This window comes from Triturus cristatus, chromosome 1_1 (assembly GCF_964204655.1).
Source record: "Triturus cristatus chromosome 1_1, aTriCri1.1, whole genome shotgun sequence".
NCBI classification, from domain to species: domain Eukaryota; kingdom Metazoa; phylum Chordata; class Amphibia; order Caudata; family Salamandridae; genus Triturus; species Triturus cristatus.
The window spans coordinates 1,116,923,859-1,116,950,814 of NC_140579.1; the positions used below are offsets into that span (position 1 = coordinate 1,116,923,859).

The following is a 26,956-nucleotide window of genomic DNA, read 5'->3' on the forward strand; positions in this document are numbered from 1 at the left end:
AGCTGCGATTTTTGAAGGTACTCGGAAACATGCAACTGTAGCCATGTTCGCCATGGAGAAATCTCATACGGCTGAAAACATTTTAGAAGAGTTTCGCACCAAGGTTTTGGAATGGCTGCAGCCCAGAGGGCTTGGTATTGGTTTTGTTGCCACAGACAATGGCAGTAATGTACTTAAGGCCATGGAACTTGGTTCCTATTTCAGGGTTCCGTGTTTGGCACACTGCATAAACATTATAGTGCAAGACTTTCTGAAAAAAGAACCCATAGTAAGCAATTTACTGTCCATCTGCCGAAGAATATGCACTCATTTCAGCCATTCTTTTAAAGCTCGGAAGCAGCTGAGGATCATCCAACGTGACCGTAGGATGCCAGTCAAGGCACTCATCCAGGAGGTGGCAACACGTTGGAACTCAACGTATTACATGCTTGATCGTCTGTACGAACAGCACAGGTCACTCAATGATTATGTCTGGTACAGAAGCAGTGATGCTAGTGTTAAAGGCATGACCCTTCAGAGGGAGCAATGGACCCTAATTCAATGCCTCACTGAGATGCTGTCTCCTTTTGAGGTCTTCACACGTGAAGTCAGCAAGGAGGACTGTACAATGGGCCAAGCTATCCCATTGTTGCAAATGCTAGAGCATGAGCTGAATAATGTGTCTGAATCCTACAAAGGTGTAGAGGACAGAAGGCAAGCCCATGACTTGGTGGAGAGCTTATCCAGGCGCTTATCAGAAAATGTAAGGATACAAAATAAAATTTTGTCACAAGAACATTACATTTGTGCCACAATTCTGGATCCACGTGCAAAATTAGGACTATTCCGTTCTTTTTCCGACACTGATGTTGCCCGCTACAAAAGTTGTATAGCTGAAGCAGCCATCAAGTTTGAAAACGAAGGGCTGCTAATTAAAAGCCCGCCACATCAACCCACAACAAGTACTGATACTGAAGCAGGCCATGCAGAATCAAGTGCAACTTCGTCGGCTGAGGGCAGTGCGGTTGGCTCACAATCGCAACACTCACCATCACCATCGACTACAAAAACAATAACTGGATCATTCGGCCGAGTACAATCATTATCAGATTGGTATGTAAAGATGGGCCTTAAGCACAGTGCTGATGCACAGAAAAAACAGCACAAAAGCTTACCAGCAGCAACCCTGAACATTGAGCGGATGGTCCAGGCCTATCTGGACGACCCAACAGAGGTGTACGTTGATCAAAACCCAGTGCAGTATTGGCATAGGAAAAGGTCTGAATGGCCACAGCTCAGCAGGCTGGCGATAAGCTATCTGGCTTGCCCTGTCGCAAGTGTCTCTTCCGAACGTGTTTTCAGTGCTGCAGGTTCCATTGTAACCTTGAGAAGGACCAGTCTATCTCCCAAAAACGTGGAGAGGTTAACAATGATCAAAATGAATCAGCACTTCATACCACCGAATTTCACAATGCATGAATCAACAGAGGAAGATGAGGACAGCGGCTCAGGTGACGGAAGTATTGTGTCAGATGATTACCTACTACTGGAAGATCCCCCAGAGTTTGAGGACGAGCTATACTTCCCTGACAATTAGGCTCGCACTTACTGTCTTCCTCCCTTTTTTCCCCCTTTGTTTGTGTCTGTTGTTCCGGTTATAAACTTGTGAATCGCAACCAATGCATTATCACCGTCTTCTAATCTTCTAATTTAAGATACAAGTTTCAGGTGTCTGCCATTTGACACTACAGTCCTCAGAATCCAGCTCCTCCGCTCGATCATACTGCATCTCCTGGTCAATTCCATTTCCCTCATGAATGATGATTGGATGATGGTAACAACAAATTCAAACTTTCCTCGTCCTTCCAAAACAAGTGGACCATGAATCTGATGACTTCTATAGCTATCCTCCTTCAGAGCCGAGAGAGACTGGCCATCAACTGAAAATAAGATGCAACAGGTAATGATTGATGCCATGCATTGTCCGCAGAAAAGCAGACTGAGTGATGTAGATTTTGTTGTGTGTGTTGCGCATGAATGAATTGATGTAATTGTGCACTGCCACTAATCAACATTCTACAGAACACACTAATTTTCCTCTTCTGGCAAACAAGAAATGTGTACTTCTCCTGCATCTTGGTGATACATTGCTTTTAATTCAATACAGGAAGGTGACTCACTCAATCTGCGCAATGCAAATGACTGTGACTTAACAGCACCGTCCATCATGATGATGGCGAAAGAGACGGCCTGCAGCGTTAACGAGATGAGATGCAACAGGTAATGATTGATGCCATGCATTGGCCGCAGAATAGCAGACTGAATGATGTAGATTTTGTGGTGTGTTGCGCATGAATTGATGTAATTGTGCACTGCCACTAATCAACTTTCTACAGAACACACTAGTAATTACTAATTTTCCTCTTCTGGCAAACAAGAAATGTGTACTTCTCCTGCATCTTGGTGATACATTGCTTTTAATTCAATACAGGAAGGGGACTCACTCAATCTGCGCAATGCAAATGACTGTGACTTAACAGCACCGTCCATCATGATGATGGCGAAAGAGACAGCCTGCAGCGTTAACGAGATGAGATGCAACAGGTAATGATTGATGCCATGCATTGGCCGCAGAATAGCAGACTGAATGATGTAGATTTTGTGGTGTGTTGCGCATGAATTGATGTAATTGTGCACTGCCACTAATCAACTTTCTACAGAACACACTAGTAATTACTAATTTTCCTCTTCTGGCAAACAAGAAATGTGTACTTCTCCTGCATCTTGGTGATACATTGCTTTTAATTCAATACAGGAAGGGGACTCACTCAATCTGCGCAATGCAAATGACTGTGACTTAACAGCACCGTCCGTCATGATGATGGCGAAAGAGACGGCCCGTTAACTTAAGATGAGAAGTAACAGGTAATAAATGATGATAATTAATGGCATGCATTGGACACCTGACTCTGAGCTATTGGTCTTTGTGTTTGCGTTGTTTGTTGTGCACAAAGTGATGTCAAAGTGTACTAGTGTTAATCTATCTTTCTGTACACAATAAAGAATGACTCAAGTCAGTAATATTTATATTTCTACTCTTGTTGTGTTATAAAAATTACACTTGTACTGCAGGCCGATCTTCAGTCAGTAGAAGTATCAGAGCTGATGATGAAGTCAGGAGGAGGTTTCATGAGTGGCATAAAACGGAAAAGCCTAAAGGTAAACACGTGAACCCCAACCACAGCACACCCAAATGTCTGTGTAGAAGTTGAATAGAGTGTAGCGGTGGGATGACTGCAGTGCATTGATTTTACTAACTTTAACTGTAAAATGCTATGTCTGGAATGGATAATGTGCTTTGCGTTTGTCCAACTCTTTGAGAGAAAAAAAAAAAGGACTCTAAAGTGTTAACGTAGGATGTGCTAATGGTAAGCACTGTGGGCCTGATCTCTCCTGTTACTGTTGAAGGTCTATGCTGGAAACAGACTACAGTAGAGATGATGCATATGCATACATGCCACCTCGGAAAGTGTTCTTGTTGCACTACACCATCACTTGTGCATTTGTTTTCACTTTCTTTCTGAATATCCCCTTTGGTTTTCAATCTAAAATTACAGGCCGGGCCTTGTCCAAAACTTTGTAAAACATTACAATGCATATTAATTACCTTACCAATCAATCACCTTTTTATTCCAGCCGGGCAGTGGCGAGTGGTGAGGCGACACACCCAAGATTGATGGACGAGAAGAACAAGAGGAATGCCGAGATGCAAAAAACCAGTCCACATTTTTGACCAGGATAAGACAGTAACAGTATCCACTTTTCACTTCTTTTAAATAATTTGATTAATATCTTGTAAACATTCTTTACAACAGTGTCTTCTTGGAGTTGTTATTATCAATCATCATTACGTTTGCTCTGTGTTTACGATTCTTCACTACCAATATTTAAAATTTCTATTTGCTATCTGTTAAAGTATTAAGGCCGGAACAGAACAAGAAATAGAAGTGTATGTAATCCGGGTCTCATCATGCATGCATTTCCTTTTTTATACCTTAACATATGGAATGGATATGGTATGGTAGTCTTCAATGATTGTCGTTTGTCTATGTATGCATACTGTTTTTCTATGTCAAACCTTTCCCAAAATCCCCCTTCCCATCCAATCAACGGACCCTAACCCTCTTCCCCCGGGCTGTGTGACTTATTGTCGAGGTGTAACTAAATTAAATGTACACCAATACTTAATCACACACTTGCTGGGGCGGATGTGGTGAAAGCAACACTACTTCAATTTCAATGCAGAGCGATGATCTTCTTCTGCTTGCCCACCCATGAGTAGGATATTTCACAGGTTATTTTATTTAACAAAGGAACATATACCTCAGCATGAATTGCCGGCATTGATTGGATTTGTTTGTTGTCATTCCTCATATACAGCACTAACTGTTAGACTGTAGGCATAGCCAAGTCGACAAAACTATAGTTTGTAACTCTGTCTAGTAGGCTATCCTCATAATAACCAGCATTCAGTTTTTTTGTCAAATATTTGAGCATATAATTGTTGCTCGGTAAATTCTGTGATGTACTTCATTCAACTACTCCTCTAACAGTCTCTCAAAGGCGATTGACTATCTCCTTTTCTTTTTTTTGGAAATGCTGCCACCCTGCCAGTGTATACTACTACTACTATACTACCACCACCACCCCAATCATGGCATGTATGAAAAAGGAAACCATCTTCACCATGCAGCCAGTGCTGTGCCACAGTTGGACATAAACATCAAGCACCGGTAAGAGAGAAGTTTGGGGGAGGCAGAATCAATAATGGACATGTTGTCAATGATGTCAGTTTCAAACACCACTCCAAAGAATGCATAGTAGGACCAGTCAATGAGTGAGGTGTGTCGCATCTATCTGTTTGTGTCTTATACAGTCAGCAAATTATTGAAATCAAACACACGCTATGGGCGGCCATGCACCAGCAAAGAAACAGTGTGATGTAAAACAGTTACCCCACCTACAAAACATTAACAACATTGCATGTAACATAGAAAAATATATTTAATTGACCCTAACAAATAAACTAAACCCACAAAAGCTAACCCACCCACCTCCCTAACCCCAACGACTGTCCATAGAAATAGAGAACGCCCAAACGAGTGAAGAACGAACAGGAATTAAAAAAGGGGCAGTGACAGGGACTAACTGGTGGGGCGGGACTGGAGGAGGACACGAATCTGGTCCTCTAAATGGGCGACACGGCGTCTAAGGCCGCGGCAGTTGCAGCCACAGTGGGGGGGGGCACCGGAGATGGCACGGTGGCGGCGGGCAGCCGCCAGACGGTGGCGCCGTACCGCTGGAGGGCAGTGGCTGGGGCCCGGGGCACTGGAGGAGGCTTGAATTGCTGCTGCACTCTCCTCCTCCTCCTCGGCTAGGACCACCAGCCGCCGGTATTCCTGCTGGATTGCCTCCAGCTTCCGGCGCCGTGCCTTGGCGGCCAACTCCTTCCGGTTGATTTTCGGAGTAGCTGTGTATCAAAAAGAAAAAAACAAGACAATTGTAAAATATAGTCTTAATAAAACAGTAGGACAAGGTAATTATTTATACACATAGTGGCATGGTAGAGTAGCACTATAAAATAAAGCACAGTAGTACATAACATTTTAAATGTCGCCCGTCCTTCTTCCTTCCACCTGTCTTACACTTTTTAGTTGAACAGTGCACCAGGTGCTCTTCTCCATAAAACTTTCAAAGCGGAGTTGAAATCAGATAGATGAGGCCATTGGTTACTCAATACTCTGGCTCCTAGTCCTATACCAATTAAAGGGAATTCTAGTCTTCTAGTTCACTCTTCAAACGTCCCCAAGAACTCATACTTACTTACGACATCGGATAGCGGGTGGACTTTGTCCGCCTGCCATCCGACTGCTAAAAAGGGTGGGGGTCCCGTGGGGACAATTAATTAGGATGATGCGCCCGGCACAGTGGCGGGCGCACCCTGTTATTTTAAATTTAAATTCTGGTTGGCTTTGCTGAAAGCAATGCTAAAATGTTGTGCTGCTTTTCCAAGCACAACATGACGGGCCTCGCACGGAGCCTGTCACGTTTTGCTTTGAAAGTCGGGGGGGTACCATAGCATCGGTAGGTACCCTCCATGGGGGCCCCCAAGCATACTCTGCAATGTGTGCATGCCTTTCCGTGGCGGACGGTAATGCCGCCACGCAAAGGCATTCCAAAATGCAGATTATATGGCTGCCGGTGTGGTGAGAGAGACACCACCGCCATATTGAACCCTTTTCCGCCTAGACATGTCTGAATATTTTCTACAGGGATGGCGGGAGGTTTGCCCCTGCTGTGACGGCAGTGAATTCCAGCCAGCCCGGCGGGGGCAATACGCCCACCATCCTAATGGGGCCCTAATTCACAACTTTACAGTATACATACAGTACACCTTTGCAGTGAGTGTGCTGTCAAGTTCAACAATAGTTAAAGATTATGAATCTAACTTACCACCGCCTGCCACTGGTGCTGCCACTCCCCCTCCGTTGCTATCTGCAACTGCCGCATCCTCGCCCTCTGCGTCGCCTTCGCTGGCCCCAGCAATGGTGGTCGGTAGTGCGCCTAGAAAACATTACACATTTATTAGGCAACATATACACCTCCCCCCTATTGATCAGTAGCAAGGTTGAAAAATGAGTTAATACTAACATAAATCACTAGTACAAATCAGGTAGTAGTAGAGTAGACACTAAGTTATATGATCATTGTAGCATTTGCTTGATTAGCCCTAGCCATGCACATGTGACGTTACCTTTACCTTGCAGCTTCTTAAGACACCTTTGAGCCCACATGACCTGCCTCACACTGCTACTGTCTAGTCTACGCGCTGCGTACAGGCGGTCAACAAACATTAACAAGCCACTTTTTTAGGAAGAACTGGTGTACTACTGTTACTGTTAGTCCATATTGCTTATCCATAGATGCTACACTTTTTGGCACGGCTGAGAAATGCTTGCAAGTTGCAATATACTAACGCACACCATTTCCTTTTTTCGCATTACAGATGCAAGATTCGCTTCTACGAACCAGAGCTTCTGAACGATGCACCAACTACCAGTACTAGGTTCTTCTGAGGTGAGGGCTCCCTTCACTCACATCTTCATTTATAAATGTATATAAACTAAATTGCTATGGGATGGTGGTGCTGCCTTCCACCACTTCAGTTATCATGATTTAATTCCCAACTGTATAAGTGTAACAATGTATATTGTTTTAATGTTATTGATTTGCCGGTTGGTGCTGCTAAGAAAACAGTGTACAGACCTTCTCAAATTGAAATAAAAATTTTAAACTTACATAGACTTTGTGGTATTTGGTGTGGAGTGGACTAACTTACACGATTGAGCAAATTAAAGTAAGGGTGTGCATGTGAATTGCTTCCACGACAGAGGTTGGGTGTGTTAATGTTCTGGGTTGTCTACTTGTTGGTTATCTTGGGGGGAGGGTTCCGAGACCTAATAGGTATGACAAGACAGTACTATAGTCAAGCAGTGGAATTGTGGTGGGTGCGGAATTTCTGATTGAGGTGTGCAAGGAAGGTCCAACCTACCATCACCAACATCCTATTTTCTGGTGCAAATGTATGTGCAAGATCCCTACAACAGTGGTATGTCCTATAGGGTATCATATCAAAATATTAAGAAATCTGGTAGGGCTGTTGCTGTGAATTTTCAAAGCCTCAACATCAATAAGAGTAAAAGTAGTACAAGACAACGACCCAACGGATTGTACGAGCTACTGGTGAATATGAGTTTTATATTACAACCTTTCACAAAGAGTGGCACTGGGCAAGACTAGCTACTACAGTACAGACAGACAGACTGATAGTATGTAGTAGTACTCAGTCATCATAGCGGAGGCAGGGATAAGCTTTTTGAAACCGTACAGATCGAAGGATAATTGGTGGTAAAAAAATAGCATTTGGAAACACACTATAGTTCGGGAGAAATGGGGCAGTAAAAGTTATGGAATAAGAAATATTATTAAAAACAAGAAGACTTACTGGGGCCAGCAGAGGAGCCCTCAGCGGTGTCCTCCTCGTGGTGTTCCTGTCCCGCCGACTGCCCAGTCCCTGCCCGTCTGCCCCTGGGTGCTGATGAACAGGAAAGATATAAGAAAGAGACAAACATTGATGGATGGTGTTAACTTAAGCAAATACAATATTTTTCAACAACGGTCAAAAAACACTTATGTAAACAATTGCAATAACTACATTGACCGATCTCATCTGGTCAACATGTAATATCGGGGGATTCGCAGTTCGACTACTTAAGTTACTATTTATCAACAGTAATCCATTCTTCCATTCTGATTCCAGAAAACTAAGTTACAAGTAAGCCTAAGTATTAGTACAACGTACCACCCAACCTAGCCCACCTATTCCAGGCATGCCAATTGTACATTAAGTATGCATTTCGACTGTATTCCTCAACAATGTGTATGATCCAATCATGGAGGACACATGAACATGACTACATTTTTTGTATATACACAATTTTGGTTTGATTGATGCTGATCTGCTACTGCTAAGTAACTGCAAAGCCTACCTCCACTCATTGAACAAACTAGAAAGGTTCTAAAGACTGGCGTACTAGCAGCACGTCACGTAACTGAGTGAGGGGGGCATCACGCATACCACTAACCAATTAGAAGCTCATACAAAGTACCTAAACCTATGTATCAATCCACCCCTATCTATTAGTGACAGGACAAAGTAAGGAGTGGACGTGAGTCACTGTAGCATTACGTAACTTAATTTCTCTAAAATAAACTCGTAAAGAATCACGCTAAGCAAGCGCAAACGCAAAGCTGCAAACAAGTAAGATTAGTAGTAGCGCAGAAGAGCACCTGTGTCATAATCACAGAAGACTTTTAAACGTTATTAACCTGGAATGTATTGCAAGCAGCAACATTCTATCTGGTTGGAAGGAAAAAAAGATATTCGCAATATATAACATAGAGCAGAAGAACAGACACAAAGTTGTAATAATTAAATAGGTACTCACCAAGCCCCGGGACCTCCACTCCTAGCAGGTCCAGCAGGTCCTGCTCACGGTCCAGGATGTCGGACCACCGGTGCGTCAGCTGTGCCTGGGTGCGCCGGACCCCAGAGATGCACGACACTGCCCGGCGCACCTTCCCCCACCGCTGCCGACGCTCCCGGAGGCCGTACCCGGACCCAGGCCTGCCACCTGCTGCCAGGGTTGAGGGGAGGTGGCGCTGCACAAAGAAAATTAGTGCAGCCAACTCCGCCTCCCCAAATAAGGCCCGTGCATGCACCCCTTGTGGGCGCCGCCTTCCGCAAGGAAGGCGGTCGCGGCTCTGGCTGCGCCGGCGAACAGCCCTGCCCTTGGACATGGTTCTGGGGACGGGGCGGGAAAGAAAAGGTAAAATAAATAAAGGAGTAAAGGAAATAAATAGCAGGCAATACAAAGAGAAAAAGTAGCTAAAAAACAAAAAAAAAGTACACAAAAACCAAAAATATAGAGGCAGGAAAATAGTTAGAGAAATAATAAGTAATAAAGATCCAAAAAAAGTGGCTATAAACAAAGGATTGAAAAGATTTAGGGAGGATTGAAAATCAGGCCCCAGAACCATGCAATAGAGTGGAAAACAAGATGGCCGCGCCCGTTGCGACCACGTGCGCAAGTTCGCGCGATATTTTCTCCCTGAGCAAGCAAAAAGCAACGCGATCAAGTAAAAGCGATCGCGAACAGGAAATATCGACCGCGAACATGCATTGCGCGACCCGGAACAGGAAGTAAACAATGCCAGAGGGCGGGACAAGTGAAAACAAGATGGCCGCGCCCGTGAGCGACCGCATGGGTAAGTTGGCGACCCGCGAACACGCAAAAAATACCGCGAACAGGCGGCAAAAAAACTTCCGCATCTTCGTGATATTTCCGGCGTGTTTGCGGAGATTTTCTGCATTCTCGCGATAATTTGCGGAGGTTAATTCCGCAAATTCCGCCCACCCCTAGTTGTGGGTGATGGTGCACACATGGGCTCAATGTTGTATACTGAGGGATAAAGTCTATAATGTTATTTGGGTTAGGTGAATTATGACTTTGACCTATTGGCTTTGACGTGGTCTAATGTCATTCTGATTTCTGACTTTACCTTGCTTTATGGCAGTGCTGACTATTGCCTTTGACATGGTTTCAGGTCATCCTTGCTTTTCTGATTCCATCTTGATTTGGGCTTTTGTGTGCATGGCTTAACTAACTCCATTTTCATGACTGAAGCTATTTTCTGTGCCTGCACGAAGCAGCAGTAGGTGGGGAGGGCATGTTTTGCTCTTCTCCTGTTTTTTGCACTTTACTGACTAGAGAGAACTGGTTCTTATCAGAGGAATGTACATGGTCTGTCTCGGAGCTATAGCAAAGGCCTGATCAACCGATGCAGTGGCCTTGGAGCAGGCTGGTACGGGCTCTCATGAGAACGAGGGGGCGAGGCTTGCTAGAAGCTTCGTTGTGTTTGAATTTGTATTAAAAAGGGGAGCCTACACTGGCCTGGTTGGTGGAAGTTCACGCCGTGGAGCAGACGTGTTGTCACGGAAGAGTGGTGTCACCTCTGAGCTTTCACCCGGTTCAAGCAATGGACTCCCCTTGAGCGAAGTGGGGTTAAATGATGGAGCAGTAGGTGAGGTGTCTCTGCTACTAACTGTTTCTTGATTCTTTACTGATTCTTTCCTTTCCTTCTTATTTTCTGATTCTTATATTCATACATATATATTTCTACATATATGTTTGCCTTGATTGTGTTTCAATCATACTATTGATATGTTAGAGTCTGCTATTATAGGTGCATTTGGCTTACAGTGTGGTGCTATTTACTAATAAATACATCCCAGATATACCAATTCGTCTTTTCCTTGTAGAATGAGGTGTGGACTCTTCTTTGCCAAGTATTCTGTTGTAAAAGGATGGGTGAATTCCCTTCTAGCAGGTAATTATGTTATAGGAAGTTGGTCTACTCCTGGCAAGTGATGTGCAAAGTATATTTCAATATATTGTTTTATTGCCTTGCCTTTGGGGGAGTGTTGAAAGTTTGCCCACCTTAGGAAGTGCTGTGTATATGTTATATTCCATAAGTTTGGAACTGATATTCTCTCCCTGGGAAAGTGACGGTACATGCCTTGGTCCAGGGGAGATCTGAGACCTTTCATTACAACAAGCCATCTGTGTTGTCAGGTTTCGCAGGCACAGCGCTTGCGCAGTACCCATGGCAAAACAGCCGGTTTATGGGTGCAGGTCCGTCATGCTCCTTTTCCGAGAAGGACAGAAAGAAGCAAATTTGTGTAGATGCATGTTATTCTGTGTATGTCCGAAGCACATATACGTTTATTAAATAGTTTATTCCTCTGAAAAACTCCTTTTAAAAACAGAGCTCCTTTCAGGGGGAGGTCCTTGGACTGTCAGATCCAATCTGCACTCTAAAGGATCCTTTGTTACACCCCCTCATCCCCTCTCCCGGTCACCGAGCCACCTTTCACACTCCTGGGCGACATGAAACTTTAGCGGACACCGTGGACCGCACAACATCCCAAAAATTCAAGCATTGGCATAGCCAATAGGTCTCATTCTTGGGACCTTATAAGTATTTAGTTATGCAGCATGTGAGAAGTTGGCCTGGCAAATGCTGGTCACTAGTTATAGTGTAAAAATATAGAGGTATGCTGTTCCTCAAAAAGTGATCAAGGAGGGTAGAAAATGGTATGGGAATGTATGAGTCTGCAGAGTTATAGTGGCCACCTTGCACCAGTCCAATTCGACTCTTATGGTAGATAGGTTTAAGACAACCTTTTAAAGAAAGCTATCCTAGTGGAAGCTTTGGAGAGCAGCCTTCAGGCTAAGTCTCAGAGGAATGTAAAGCAGCTTGTTTTACCTTATAATCGCTTGAATTACCAAATGAAAGGACATCACACCGGTATATATATCAAATATATATGTATTTATTACTAGACACACTTTACTAATCTCTTTGAGATTAGAAGCCAGATACACATTCAAATGTCAACGTTTCACAATAAATTAAGCACAAATATGGCTGGAGCCCTAGGGGCGTACCAGACCATATACTAAAAATATAGTATAAGGATGTCGACTTGCAAAATGACAAGGCCTCGGGCCTGGGGAATCGCTGGGGCTTTACTACTGCAGTGTTAGCAGGTAAGTAACAGGCCCACGGGAGACGCGTGCAGTGTGAACACAGCCGCGGGTTCCCTATTGATTATAATGGTGCAAGTCATGGTTTGATTTTTAAATTTCTAGGGTACTTCGAGGAAGTCTACAAGCAAGCCACTTACAAGGTAAGTACTTTTAGGGCCAACACACACTAGTGCACCGGGGTGCACGAGTTACCTCACCCAGGGAAGCCGGGTGCATAGGTGTCTTTTGGTGTCGGGTCGCATCGCTGTTTTCTATGGAGACCAAAGAAGACTTGCTGCTTGCGTCGACTGAAGAAGTGTCCGGAGGAATCCAAAGGTGGATTCAAGATGGAGTCGACCTGAAAATTGAAGGGACAGTGTTCAAAGTCACTTGCCAGTGACCGGTGGCCAGGAAGATGGTTGATAACGGATGTCGGGTGATTTCAGGTCGATGGTGTTTTGTCTCTTCGCTCACGAGGTCCAGGAGAGTTCGACGATGACCAGCAGCTGGATTCGGAGTGTCCCACGACGTCTGCGGATGATGGCGGTGCCGGCAACCGGATTGGAGCCAACAAGCCTTGGCAACTGCAAGTCTCGTGTAGACTGAAGAAAGTCGATGGTGCAGACCAGCAAGGTCGGAGGGAGTCACCCAGTGAGGGTGAGTGAGGGAAAGCCTGGAGCAACCAGGGGAGCCCTTTTAGTCGATAAGAAAGTCTTCGGGGGACCCACTAGCCAACGGGCAAGTGATCGCGAAGATGCCTCTTCAGGAAATGCTTCACAGGAGCCCACGGTCACTCGGGACGGGGAGGCCTCTGATTTTCCCTGCAAATCCTGCTGGAGGGTTGGGCCACAAATGGTCCAATGCACAAATCCATAGGACGTCGTGAAGGGTTTGCACTCGACAATAGTGCACGGTCCCCGGGTATTGCTGTTCCTCGTCACTCGTTGATTAAGGTTTTTGGTGCCTGCCAAGCAGGGGAGTCACTCCTTGACTCCAAGGGAGATTCTTCTAGCTTCCAAAGGTAGTGGAACGTCGAAGGGCCAGGATTCTTCTTTGTAGAGCGTCGTCCAGGGTTATCTGATTTGTAATGGCAAAGCTTGCTATCTTATAGTGAAGATAGGGGATGGACTAGCTCTATGACCACTCCTCTAGGAGGGTCAGGGGAGGGGGTGGTTACACCCATTTCCCTTTGTCCAGTTTCGCGCCAGAGCAGGGGCAGGTAGCCCCTGAACTGGTTTGAGCTGGCATATGCACAGAGGAGCCTACTGCTCCCCCAGTGCAGGACTTCAAAGCACTCTAGGAGTGCACCCACCCAGCCCCAATACACTAAATCCTGTCTGGAAGGTGGTGACACCTCCCTGTGACAGGATGCCTTTTGTTGGGCTTCCTCCACTGCGAGTTTCAGTCAGCAGCAGGAGGGCAGCCCAGTGTCTGTGCTGGTGGCATCCATTTTGTGATGCCAGGGCTCTATAGGATTTCTATCGTTTTACATGTCGTCCCCTCTAGAAGGGTGGGATCATGCTCCCAAATCATGGACTGATGTGGGGGTATGATTCCAAGTAGTTTGACACCTAACACGACATGTTTTGATGCAGTCATTCCAAAGTTTGCATTTTAATGCACTCAAGAGTATATGGTTTAACCGCATCCACAAACAGCCATAGAGAAAAGACTCTGGTAGCTGCAGAGGGGCCCTGCTCAGGCACAGGCACCCCCTCACATTGTAAACCAAGCACCCTGTCCTCCGGATTGATAGGGCCTGCCATAGGGGTGGCTGATAGGTTTATATGTGTGTGTATGGTGAGATATAGAAACCTTTATCTCAGTGAGGAGTGATAACACTACCTCACACAGGCTGCAGTAGCAGGCCTGTGGTGTCAGATTGAGTCTGCTTCCCAGGGGTGGCATAATACATGCTTCAGCCCCTGGTAGGCCTGTGAAGTACCAATGCCCTAGGTACCTAAGGTACCATATACTAGGGGTTCATAAGGTACCACAGTATCCAATCACTAGTGCATCTAATATGCACACCAAGTCGTTTAGAGAGAACAGAGAGACTGGGGCCCTGATTAGCAGGGACCCAGCCTGACTATAGCCAGAAACCAGTGTATACATCAGAAAAAAAGTGGGGGCAACATAAGTGCAGATCCTACTCTCCTACACAGCACAATATCCTTGGTGCAACAACATGAACTGTTGCATGGCTAAACACTTATAAGGTCCCAAAGGCGAGACCTATTGGCTATGCCAATGCTGGTCTGTTTAATATGCAATCTTTCATGGCATCTGGGAGTGCCGCGCGGTGCCCGAGCCTGGGGCTGCACACTATGAAAGGGGAGGGAAATGGGCGTGTGGCCTCATGCCCCATCTGTATCTGCATGCGCCCCCAACGCCTTTATGAGGGGGGAGGAGGAATTAGACTTTTGGGTTGGGGGAGGGGGCTAGGAACAGACCCCACCAGCGAATGTCACAGTTTTGCTCCAGCTGATGGAAACCTGCTCCACTTGGCTCGCTGCACAGGGCCGCTGCCAAATGCCATACAAGTCCGTGGGAATTCAGAACAGTACGCTGTGCCCCGCAGGCCCCCGCCGCTCGCCTGCCTTCTGCCCTCGCAGCGGCCCCTGGGGAGCCCCTTCCCTCATTCTTATGCAGAATCGCCATTTCTGCTTACCCATAGATGTGAAATCTGCCATCCAACGAACTCTGAACGGGACTGCTCGGAGCCCCTTAAGGCGATTTCCAGATTACTAATGCAGCTAGTCCCGACTGCCGAGGAATTAAATAAAATTAGCTTTAGTGACGTGTGGCATGACACAAATGATTCACTCATAAATACTCCCAAATGTATTTAGCAGAATAGATTTTGCTTTACGACGGAGAGAATGTAGAAACATTTTTAGGTCTCGTCTGAGACAGCGCTTTAGCGCTGCTCTCGCGAGAGCTTTTGTAAAAGGTGGATCTGGAAGTGCAAACTAGTGCTTTTCAGGCCTCCAAATACAGTTCATGTGCGCCGGGCGCGCGCACCATTTGGCAGCCTGAAAGCACTAGTTTGCACTTTCAAATCCCCCGTTTACAAAAGCTCATTTCGCGGCCGCTTTGATCAGAACATCAAAGCGGCCGGAAAGTGCTCACCATTTGCCACCCCCTCCCTTATCCCACTTCCCTCACAATGGCGACAGCTTGTTTTTATTGAGAAAGCCCGTATTTTTAACACAAGCCCAACATGATTGCAAAGCGCTTTACTGCTAACTTGGGATGCATGGATGAAAAAAATTGTCAGCTGACAGACTACGGGAACTAAATGTTGCTAAAAACAGATCTGACCTGTGCTGAAAGAAAGCGCTCTTGATCCTGAATATGTTCACCCGAAGTGCTAATCACTCACAATGTGTAACTGCCCTAGGTGTATTCTCCTTAAAGGCGAAGCGTAATTGACTAACAATAACTTGTCAGAAGCGAATGCAAATTCAGCGCCGAGACTGAACCCTTGATACCAAACGTGCCAACACAACAATAACCTTTCCCTTCTTTGCTTCTTATTGTTTCTCTGTTGCTCTGTAGTACTGTATCCTGTGTTTAGCACTTCCTTTGTAACTATGCTGGGCCCCCTGTGGGGAAAGACATATTTTAGGTTTCGGCCGTAAGGGGAGAAGTTACCAACCCAGCTGCAAACGGCGGGAATAACTTCGGCTCGCAACAGCCAGGAGTGCATGGGCTCTTGGAAGTTTAGCATGCTGCACTTGCCAGGCGCTATATCAGAGAAAATGAACACTGGTGCAATCACAAAACCATCTTTTTGACTGCTGCTGAAGCTAAGGCATGGTGCGTACCCCTTTTTCTGCTGATAGTAACAATATTGATTAAACCACTTAGTATGTTCATTCCTTACTTTTCAAAAAGATATTTGTGCGGTTTAATGTTTACTTCATCTTCTCGCACCTTGCATTCTCCTTGATGTAAAACATATACATTTAATTTCTTTAAGTGCAGCTGCATGTGATTTTTTTGCTAAATCCCAAGCAAATATGTTTTTACTTTTAAAGTGTAATATCAGCAAGACAAGAAAAAACTATCCCGGGTCAAAAATAACCGTTGAACTTATGTTGCAGAAATGGGAGTGCAAAGTACGCTGGGTGCCTTCTTGTATTCCTCCATATATGGTGGGACCAGTGCTCACCTGTGGATTAGAAATGGATTCCGTAAAAGGAAAGACCCCTTATCCGTGATGGCCCTACATCCCTGATGAGATTTGAAGGACTGACATGTTATAAAATAACAGCAGATAGACATGCACTTTGATATTTCAATAATACTTATTAGCAATTAAATGGTGTAATTTCCAGACATTTATAAATGACGATCCTGAGCGACATGCGTCCCACTTTGGAATAAAAATAATGAAACCCAAAATAATTAACAATAATACCGCACTTCAAAAAATCAAGAGGTAATATTCATATATTTTATGTTGTACATAGCAAATGCTTGCATGGGTACGGAGAGGGGTGTAGAAGATACAATGTATTAAGCTGAGGTTTTGCTGTAAACTTTCAGAAGCGAACTCATTATTTTTAACACGTGATCAACTACCAGACCCAAATACCAAACAGACACCGCTTCAACAAGAACATTCTGATGGCCAATGCATAATTAGGCTTAAAAACTAGTGGCCCAACTTAAATTTGCACACCAACTCTTGGTATTTGCCTGTAAGTTTACGGCGCAACTAATGTACTAATACGTTCTGCTGCAAAATATCCTGTCGCAGGGAGTCGCAGAATACCTTGCTTAACGAATGATAAATACCCAGGAAACTAGTTTCGACCCCTCCGCCCACTATTGGCTTCCAACACAGGGGTTGTGCTGCTTTAACCCATCTGGAACACACTGGTGGAGTGGGGGGTTGGAGGTAGACAGTCAGGTCCACTGGGTTATCACTTCCTTTGAGGAGTTTTTAACTAATCACTGGTTTGCAAAATTCGATTTCTGTCCCAAAACATTTATGCATCTCATTGAAGTTCATACGAGAAAGGAGGCCCATTTCATGCCCCTTCATAATGGTATACCAAAATGTCAGTAAACTCCTTTTGCATTTTGGTTCGAGTTTTCTGAGCTGCAAAAGGGGTTTAGTATATTCCGAAATTTCATTTTGTTGTTGTTAACTGTGATTTTGTGAATTGCAGGGTTTGTAGCCACAAAAACATTTTGTACTTCTGTCCTAGACCTCCTCAAGTTCCTTATACATCTTATGTTGATTCCAGAAAGAACAAATACTTTTTAGGTAAATTCTTCAATGTCTGAAAAATATTTCTCTTTGCAGCATCATGAATATTAATTCAATTAAATAAGGGTCTCACCATTAGGTATTTAGATCACTTTAGAGTTTAGTTCGTAGGGAGTCAAACGTTCGTAGGCATGCACGTTCTTGGATGCTTACAATGATATTTAGAAGTGTCTGCAGGTGCTCAACTCCTACCTTGATTATTTATTAGTCCTACTCTTCCTCCACAGAGGCTTCAATGACGAAGGTGATCTTCTGTGAAGGAAACCTGTTTGGTACCACTACTGAAAGAAACGTGCTGTGTCTACTGCATTGTGTAGGCTGCATAGTAGACTAGAATATATTCTTTACTACCTGAAGATCCCCAAGACTTGGGGTCCGAATCCTTGGAGTACCCAAGGGGAGGGCAGTTGAAATGCAGGGACTGTGTTGAGAAAGAATATGAGTAATGAAGATTACATGCAAGTAATTCAGGCACTACTCGGGAGTCCATTTTCCTTGCCTACATCTTTACTAATAGAGACAAACCAAATAACCACATGGAAGATGTCTCAGGTCCAATAAACTTTAATACCAAAAGCTTTGTAAAACACCAGTGTACAGAGACCCTTTTCCTAACCTTGAAAGTACCTTATTCTCTGCCAAGAATCTTAAACAAACATTTGCAATGCAAATAGGTCTCGTATTTGCACGACTTTATGCTATTGATATTGTAAATGACAATGACATATTTATGTTTTGAAAACGTTAACAAAAATAAAAGGCATTGTTATTAGCAATATCAATAGCTCAAACTCGCGTAAATGCGAGACCTATTGCATTGCAAATGCTTGTTTTTAAAGTGATGGCTGAGGAAATTGGCAAAGACATATATTTCTAATTACATATTCAGAAAGAAAATATCAATGTTGATGTCCTATACAGCCGTGAAGGGATTGACTTCCATCGACAAACAATGTAACATATTTTTTTTTAAATCAATTTTAGTTTTGTAACAATTATTTATTGCTCATCTAAAAATAAAAATAGGCCGGCGAAAAAAATGTACTGGAAGAGATCGGATCAGACAATTTTCTACGAAGCGGATTCTGTCGTAGACATTTTCTGCAGTTCCTGCAGAAATGTCCATGCTAGACATGACTCCAGCCAGGCGGATAATCCTACCCTGGGACGGCAGGCAAGCCCGAGCTGCCACCAGGAGGATCAGTAGGAAGCCCTCCAGCCCCGGTCCACGCGCAGGATGGCCCATCCCTTCCAAACTCACAGATGGGATGAGGGCCGAGATGAAAAGGCAGAAAATTCATGGCGGGAAGGATGGCACGTGTATAAAAGAGCCACACGCCCACAGGCCGCCCAGCTGTGCATCCACTCGGCAAGGCGCGCGGCCACGACGGTCGATCCTGCTCTGCCGGCGCCATGCTACTTAATATATAGTGGGAGTTGGGACACTTAGCCTGCATACATTAAGAGCAGGTACCGACCGGGCTTTAAGTGGGGCAGGGTCCTGCCGGTGCTCACACTCGGTAGTAATTAAAATCTGACTTTGAAACGAGACCCTACTAGGCCCTACATTTATGCCCTAAACTTTACAGGCAAAAATGGATTTCCTAACAAAGACAGTAAAATCCAGGTTAATCGAGGTCTCTGATGCACTCCCCATTTAAATTGATATTTTCCTTCATCAGCCATTCCCTAAGAGTAATTCTTGTTCCAAATGTGTTTGTGTTTTTTATGCAACGCAGGACTCATCTTTAATGCATACTTTGAACTAAATCCCATCTAGGCAGCAGGGTAGGTTCTGTTGGTGTTCATGACGGTGCATAATTGGAAGCACTGGGGTTGAGGCTGAATGCAGTGGCAGTTTCATTTAAATTGGATTAATGTAGCACTTACTACCAATGATGAGGCGTCGAAGTGCTTTACGGTGAATAGTACACTACTCGTGAGCCCAAAGTTAGCGGTCAGTCCATTAATTATAGGGGGTAGTTCTGCATACTCATTTCATGCATTCACACCAGTTTCTTTGTAGTACATTGTTGAGAGCGATGTGATCATTAGAGCGGGCTATGTGAGAAGCTATTCCATGCTGGAAGTAATAGATTGTCAGGGTGTATAAAAAGAGCTGTAAGGCCTGAGATTTAGAGTAACTCTTATACAGAAGAAGCAGACAGGGAGAAGGAAGCAGAGGGATGAAAGGTCAACCTTTCATGCAGTACCTTAAGGTTGAGAATTTTCGCATGCAATTTGGGGAGTTTAACCTGTTGACAGAAACAGTTTCAAATTCTGCCCCAAAAGAATAAAGCTTACACAATCTTTCTAGCGGCATTTAAGAGGTGACACAGATACTCCCCACTGTATAAAAAAAAAATAATATTTGCAATGCAATAGGTCTCGCATTTGCGAGAGTTACTGCCTTTGTAAATGACCATGTCTTTTATGTAAGTAGTTTTGTTTAAAGTGGTGTGGATGTATGTGGTGTGGAGTGGAATTATGTGGGTTGAATTGGAATTGTTAGTTGTGGAATTGTGTGGGTTATAATGGTGACACATTTGTGAAGCGGAATTATGTGGTGTGGTGAATAGATAGGGGTGAGAGCTACACAGAAAAGATAGAAAGGAAGATAGTGAAGGATAGGTAGTTTATGTACAAAGCAGTGAATGAACTCCAGATTGAGAAGAAGAAAGAGTATGCGAAAAAGAGAGAAATAAGGGGAGTGCAAGCTCTAGAAACACAAAGAGGGAGCTTCTGTGTACGCAGAAGACACACTAAGAAAGGGAGAAGGGCGTGGATTTGCGGGATGGAAATCTTGAAAAGGCATGGGAAAGAAACTGTGCTCAAAGACCTGAAGTGAACCACATGAAAGAGGTGGGAAAAGAGCGTGAAAGAGGAGAGTGAGAGAGTGAGAGAGTGAGAGAGAGAGAGAGAGAGAGAGAGAGAGAGAGAGAGAGAGAGAGTGAGTGAGTGAGTGAGTGAGTGAGAGAGAGAAAGAGAAAGAGAAATGGATGCGTGGGATAGGAACCCGGGGGAATTTGGAGGCGAGAGGCAGACCAGTGCACAGCACAAGGAGATATAGGAAGGTAGTATGTGTGAGCAGGCAGTATAGAGAGGAGACGAGGAGTGTGAGGGAGGCATGAGAGGGTCGCAGTGGAATTGCGAGATGAGAGGTGTTGGACCCGGCCTCGTGGCGTGGTCCTTAACCCCCTGGATTGTGCCCGTTCCCCGCCCCGGCCGTCACGGGCCACCCGTCTGAACTGCACCAAGGCCCTTCACCCGGAGCTGCACGTGGACGCATACTCCTCGTGGCTCCGCCATCTTGTTGGCATCCACGTCACACCGTGCACCAGCCGGCGCGACCCCGCTCAACCCGGCCTCGACCCCAGCGAAGCCCCGACATCGAGGCACCACGAACTAGCCAGGGGGTGCCGCAGGAACCATTCATCGCCCCCGGCGGAGGACAGTATCGATGGGACCCCCAACTGTCCTCCCCTCTCGAGGTGTGATCGCCCTGCAACTCCCATGGGCCTGGCGCCTCTCCTGCTGGGCGTCTGGCCACCTCCACCCGGCCACTCCGCCCCCTCGGGCGCATAGGTCCGGACATCAAAGGGCTCCAGACCTATATCTGGGGCGACCCCACCACAGCTCGGCAGTTGTATCCCGGAGTCGAGAGCCCTGCTGATTGAATCGCGGCTGACCCTACGGAGAAGAACTCTTGTCGGAACCATCACGAGCCCTGCTGACTGCGTCGCGGCTCCTTCCTGTGAACCCTTTCTGAACCACCTGGAACATCGGAGCCCTGCTGACGCCGTCGCGGCCCAACCTCGCTGAAACCTCCCTCGGAGCCCTGCTGACGACGTCGCGGCTCGAGCTGAGCAGAAACCATCTTGAGAGCCCTGCTGATTGGATCGCGGCTCTCCACGAACTGTACGCCAGAGCCCTGCTGACGCCGTCGCGGCTCAACCCCTCCGAGATCCGGAGGTCCTCCAGCTTGAGGATAAGAACTGGGCCCCAGGTACCCTCGTACCGCATTCCTGCCAAAGACTGTCCCGCTACCCCGACCCTTCCAAAGAGACACTGAGACTTTTGGTGGATCCCTCGATCCCTTCGTGTAAATATTGACCTCGTAACCTTTTTATTGCTGATAAAGAATTGCTTGTCACAAGACAACCTCCTTGAGTCCTGTGTGGTGGTGTTACTGTGCTAGGACGTGATAGGAGAAGGATCTCTCAGGAGACTTCTCGGCAGCGCTCGGCTACTTCGTGCAGTGTGAGGGCCCCCCCTTGGTGGTCGCACCGACTCCTCGGGGTCCGCCTTCCAACATTTGGTGGCCAGCGACGGGATCCGAGCCGAACGCAGTACGTACCAGCCAGTACCCACTAGCTACCCATCCAAACGAACAGCATCATGAGCAGCCAGGAAAACAACGCGACAATGGAGTTCCAGCCCGAACGGCTGGAAGAATATACGCACAAAGAATTGAAACAGTTCTGCAAAGACAAAGGCATTGCAACCACCAGCCTAGGTACCAAAGAGGAGATGCAGAAAGCTCTGAGGGCATGGTTGGAGGCCAGGGCAGGCCCCTCCCAGGAAGAAGGGCCCTTGCCCCTGACTGAGACCGCAGCAACCGCACGGACTCCGGCAACCGGAGGAAGAAAGAGCCTAGAAACCGGCCTCTCCGAAGAAGAAATACGAGAGCGGGAAAAGGTCCGGAGCCACGAGCTAGAGCTCGCCCGACTGCGGCTGGACGGTGAACTCCAGCTGGCAGAAAAGAAACTGGCCCTAGAGCAGCTGCGCCTTCAAGAAGAGATAGAGGAGAAGAGACGACACCGGGAGTTGGAGGAAAAGAAACTAACTCTTGAGCACGAGCGCAGTCTCAAGGAGCTCGAGATCAAGGCCAAGAACGGAGGGACTGACACCCCCAGTACTAGAGACACTCTACCGCCTTCCGAGGCCAAGGTACATATCCCGAAAGAAGTCGTCAAGGAGTATTACAAGAATGACGACATCCAACAATGGTTCAAGGCCTACGAGGTGGCCATGACCTCTCATCGGGTGCCCCGAAAGGACTGGGGCGCGGGCCTGTGGGGGCGGTTCCTGAGTGAGGGGCGGGACACGCTGCTCCAGCTACCGGAAGAGGTGATGACCTCCTACGATCACATGAAGGAGGCCCTGCTCACCCGCTACGGGCTAACAGCGGAAATGTACCGCCAGCGGTTCAGAGACTGCAAGAAAATCCCGGGTACCACATGGGTGGAATATGTGGACTTTTTCAGTCGGGCCCTAGAAGGGTGGATCAAAGGGAGCAAAGTAACCACCTACGGGCAGCTGGTCGACCTCATTGTGTGGGAACACCTTTCCAACAATTGCTTCGTGGAACTGAGACAGCACCTCCTCGACAGCAAAATGACCGACCCGCGAAAACTTGCCGTCGAGGCCGATCGATGGGTCAACTCCCGGGTCCCCCGGAACTCAATGGGGGAGTACCAGAGGAACCCCAACGGACCCCCCCGCCAGCACGGTGGGGGGGGAGGGCCGAACAGGAACCGAGACCCTCCCGCCGGGGCCCCCAGGAGCCCCCCTCGAGGGCCACCGCAGCCACATCTCTCCCCGAGCCTAGCCCGAAAGGTGGGCCCGGCCCGACCCGGACCACGGCCGCCAGTGACCTGCTACGGCTGCCAACAAACAGGACACTTTGCCAGCGATCCGGCCTGCCCTCTGAACCGAAGAAACGGGGCCGGCGGGCACCCGCCCCGGCAGCTGACAGCCGCCGCCTTGGGGGGAGGAGAAGAGGAAGAGGAGGCCCTCGACCGAGAGAACACTGAGTGGGAGCCGGCAGCCATGTCCCTGGTCTGCCTGGGTAGCCGAGAGATGGTACCCTGCACCCCCATCCCAACCAACACCCAGAAGTACCGGCAGCAGGTCACGGTCAATGGACAACGGGCCGAAGCCCTTCGTGACACAGGCGCCAGTATCACCGCTGTCCGCTGCCACCTGGTGACCCCTGGGCAGATTCTACCGAATGTGCTGTGCCCCGTACGGACGGCCGACAACAGTGAAAGCCTATGCCAGATGGCCCTGGTCCCCTTCGAGTGGGGAGGGGTGACGGGCCTGCTGAAGGTGACAGTGCGCGACGACGCCCCGGTCGACTGCCTCCTGGGGAACGACTTGGAAAGTTCCCCCTGGGCTCAAGTAGAGCGACGAGAACACCTCCGGATGTTGGGACTGGCTGATTGGGCCTGCGCCATCACCCGGTCCATGACCGCCCAGGCCCCCCGCTCATCCTCGACCTCCGGGACCGCCCAGCCCGAGGGGCTCACACCCCCTCCCACCAGCAGCGAGGAGGAGGCGGACACCGACCCTGGACCCAGCGAATCCTCCCCCGAAGAGATGGCTTCTCCGAGCGCCCTCCCAGAGCTGACACAATGGCGACACGAAGGGGGCCCCACCCGAGAGCAGTTCCAGCAAGAACAACAGTCCTGTCCCTCTCTCGAAGGGGTCCGACAACAGGCGACCGCGCAAGCCAACGGTGACCAGACCGGCACCCACTGGATCTACTGGACCGAGGGCCTGTTGTACAGTGAACAGAAAGTAGCAGAACTCGGGGCCAGCCGCGTGTTGGTGGTCCCCCTCCGCTTCCGGGAGTTCCTTCTCCACCTGGCCCATGATGTGCCCCTCGCCGGACACTTGGGGCAAGACAAAACGTACAGTCGTCTGGTGACCCACTTCTACTGGCCCCGGATGCGGAGAGATGTGGACAACCACTGCCGGTCCTGCCAGACCTGCCAAGCCAGCGGAAAGACGGGGGGTCGGGTCAAGGCCCCCCTCCAGCCCTTTCCAGCCGTCAGCACCCCGTTCGAACGGGTCGGGATCGATATTGTGGGACCCCTGGACCCCCAAACCGCCCTGGGCCACCGCTTCATCCTGGTCCTCGTGGACCACGCCACCAGGTACCCGGAGGCGGTCCCGCTAAGAACTATAACGGCCCCTGTGGTAGGCCGGGCCTTGATGGGGATCTTCTCCCGAGTGGGATTCCCCAGCGAAGTGGTCAGCGACCGCGGCACGAACTTTATCTCCAGGTACATGCGGTCTCTGTGGCAACAGTGCGGGGTCACATACAAGTTCACGACCCCCTATCACCCTCAGGGGAACGGACTGGTTGAGCGGTTCAACCGAACATTAAAAGGGATGATCCAGGGCCTGGAAGAACCCCTCAGGCGGAAATGGGATGTCCTGCTGCCCTGCCTCCTGTTTGCCTATCGGGAGGTCCCGCAGAAGTCCCTGGGGTTCAGCCCGTTTGAACTATTGTATGGACACCCGGTCCGCGGACCGCTCAGCCTGGTCAAGGAGGGCTGGGAGATGAAGCCCCGAGGAGCCCCTCCTGACGTCTACCGATACCTCCTGACCCTCCGAAACCAGACCCGCAGGTTCCGAGCCATGGCCGAAGCCAACCTCGAGGCCAGCCAGGAGGACATGAAGCGGTGGTACGATCGCAACACCTCTACTATAGAATTCGAGCCAGGACAGAAAGTATGGGTCATGGCCCCGGTCGAACCCGGCGCCCTCCAGGACAAGTGGACCGGGCCCTTCAAGGTGGTGGAGAAGAAAAGTCCCGTCACCTACCTGGTCGATCTGGAGTCCCCCCGGAACCCCCTCCGGGTCCTACATGCTAACAGGCTAAAACCCCACTTCGCCCGGACCGAACTGAGCCTGCTGCTGGCGACTGACGAAGGGGGCGAGGACGACTCCGAGCCCTTGCCCGACCTCTTGCAATCCGACATTCACGATGGATCGATCGAAGGGGTCCAACTCGCCTCGTCCCTGACCCCGGAACAGCGCAACGACTGCCAGCAATTACTGCGGGACTACGCAGCCCTCTTCTCTCACCCCGGGGGTGACCCACTGGTGCGTCCACGATGTCGACACCGGGGAGAGCCCCCCCATACGACACAGAGCCTACCGGGTGCCTGACCGAGTGCGGGCCTGCATCCAGGCCGAAGTAGCGAAGATGCTGGCCCTGGGGGTCATCGAGCCTTCCGACAGCCCGTGGGCCAGCCCTGTCGTCCTGGTGCCCAAGGCCGCAGCTCCCGGTCACCCCCCGGAGTTGCGATTCTGCGTGGACTACCGAGCCCTGAATGCAGTAACCAAGACAGACGCACACCCGATACCCCGGGCCGACGAACTCATCGACCGCCTAGGGGCCGCTCGCTACTTGAGCACGCTGGACCTCACCGCCGGGTACTGGCAAATCCAGCTCACCCCCGGCGCCCAAGAAAGATCCGCCTTTTCGACCCCGGATGGGCATTACCACTTTCGGGTGATGCCCTTCGGAATGAAGAACGCCCCGGCCACCTTCCAAAGACTGGTGAACAAGGTTTTGGCCGGGCTTGAGGCCTTCAGCGCGGCCTACTTAGATGACATTGCCGTGTACAGCAACCACTGGGCCGAGCACCTTCTCCACCTGAAGGCCGTCCTGGCCGCCCTTCAGCGGGCCGGGCTCACAATCAAGGCCAGCAAATGCCAAATCGGCCACGGATCCGTGACCTACCTGGGCCATCAAGTGGGGAGCGGGCAGGTGGCCCCCCTCCAAGCAAAGATAGATGCCATCCAGACCTGGGAACCCCCCACTACCCAGACCGCTGTCCGGGCCTTCCTGGGCCTCACCGGATACTACCGTCGGTTTATCCGGGACTATGGGAGCATTGTTGGCCCCCTCACAGAGTTAACGTCCAAAAAACAGCCCAAGAAGGTACACTGGACACCCCGCTGCCAAACAGCCTTCGACACCCTAAAGACAGCCATGTGTACTGCTCCGGTGCTGCAGGCCCCGGACTACCAGAAGGAGTTCGTGGTACAGACGGACGCCTCCGAGTATGGGATCGGGGCCGTCCTATCCCAAGCCGACGAAAAGGGGCTCGACCGACCAGTGGCCTTCATCAGCCGACGACTACTGCCCCGAGAGCAACGCTGGAGCACTATTGAGCGTGAGGCCTTCGCTGTGGTGTGGGCCCTCAAGAAGCTCCGGCCCTACCTCTTTGGCACCCACTTCCGGGTCCAGACCGACCACCGGCCCTTGCAATGGCTAATGCAAATGCGGGGCGAGAACCCCAAGCTGCTGCGGTGGTCCATCTCGCTACAAGGGATGGACTTTGACGTCGAACACCGGCCCGGCAATGACCACGCCAACGCCGACGGCCTGTCCCGCTTCTTCCGCCTTGACGAGGAGAATCCCCAAGGAGATGGGTGACTCTCCATGCCTTCGGCTGGGGGGGGACGCCTGTTGGACCCGGCCTCGTGGCGTGGTCCTTAACCCCCTGGATTGTGCCCGTTCCCCGCCCCGGCCGTCACGGGCCACCCGTCTGAACTGCACCAAGGCCCTTCACCCGGAGCTGCACGTGGACGCATACTCCTCGTGGCTCCGCCATCTTGTTGGCATCCACGTCACACCGTGCACCAGCCGGCGCGACCCCGCTCAACCCGGCCTCGACCC

At 48.7% G+C, this 26,956-nt stretch overlaps 1 long non-coding RNA gene across 1 annotated transcript in view; it reads right to left on the bottom strand.

The window, feature by feature from the left end:
- Window positions 1-6,492: 6,492 nt before the first annotated feature.
- Window positions 6,493-26,956, bottom strand: part of LOC146871709 (uncharacterized) — a 296,125-nt gene continuing 275,661 nt past the window's right edge. The window contains exons 2-3 of the long non-coding RNA XR_014959593.1: window positions 8,045-8,134; window positions 6,493-6,603 (exon numbers count right to left, since the gene is read on the bottom strand). This is a non-coding gene — a long non-coding RNA (uncharacterized LOC146871709). The remainder of the gene's footprint in view (window positions 6,604-8,044; window positions 8,135-26,956) is intronic.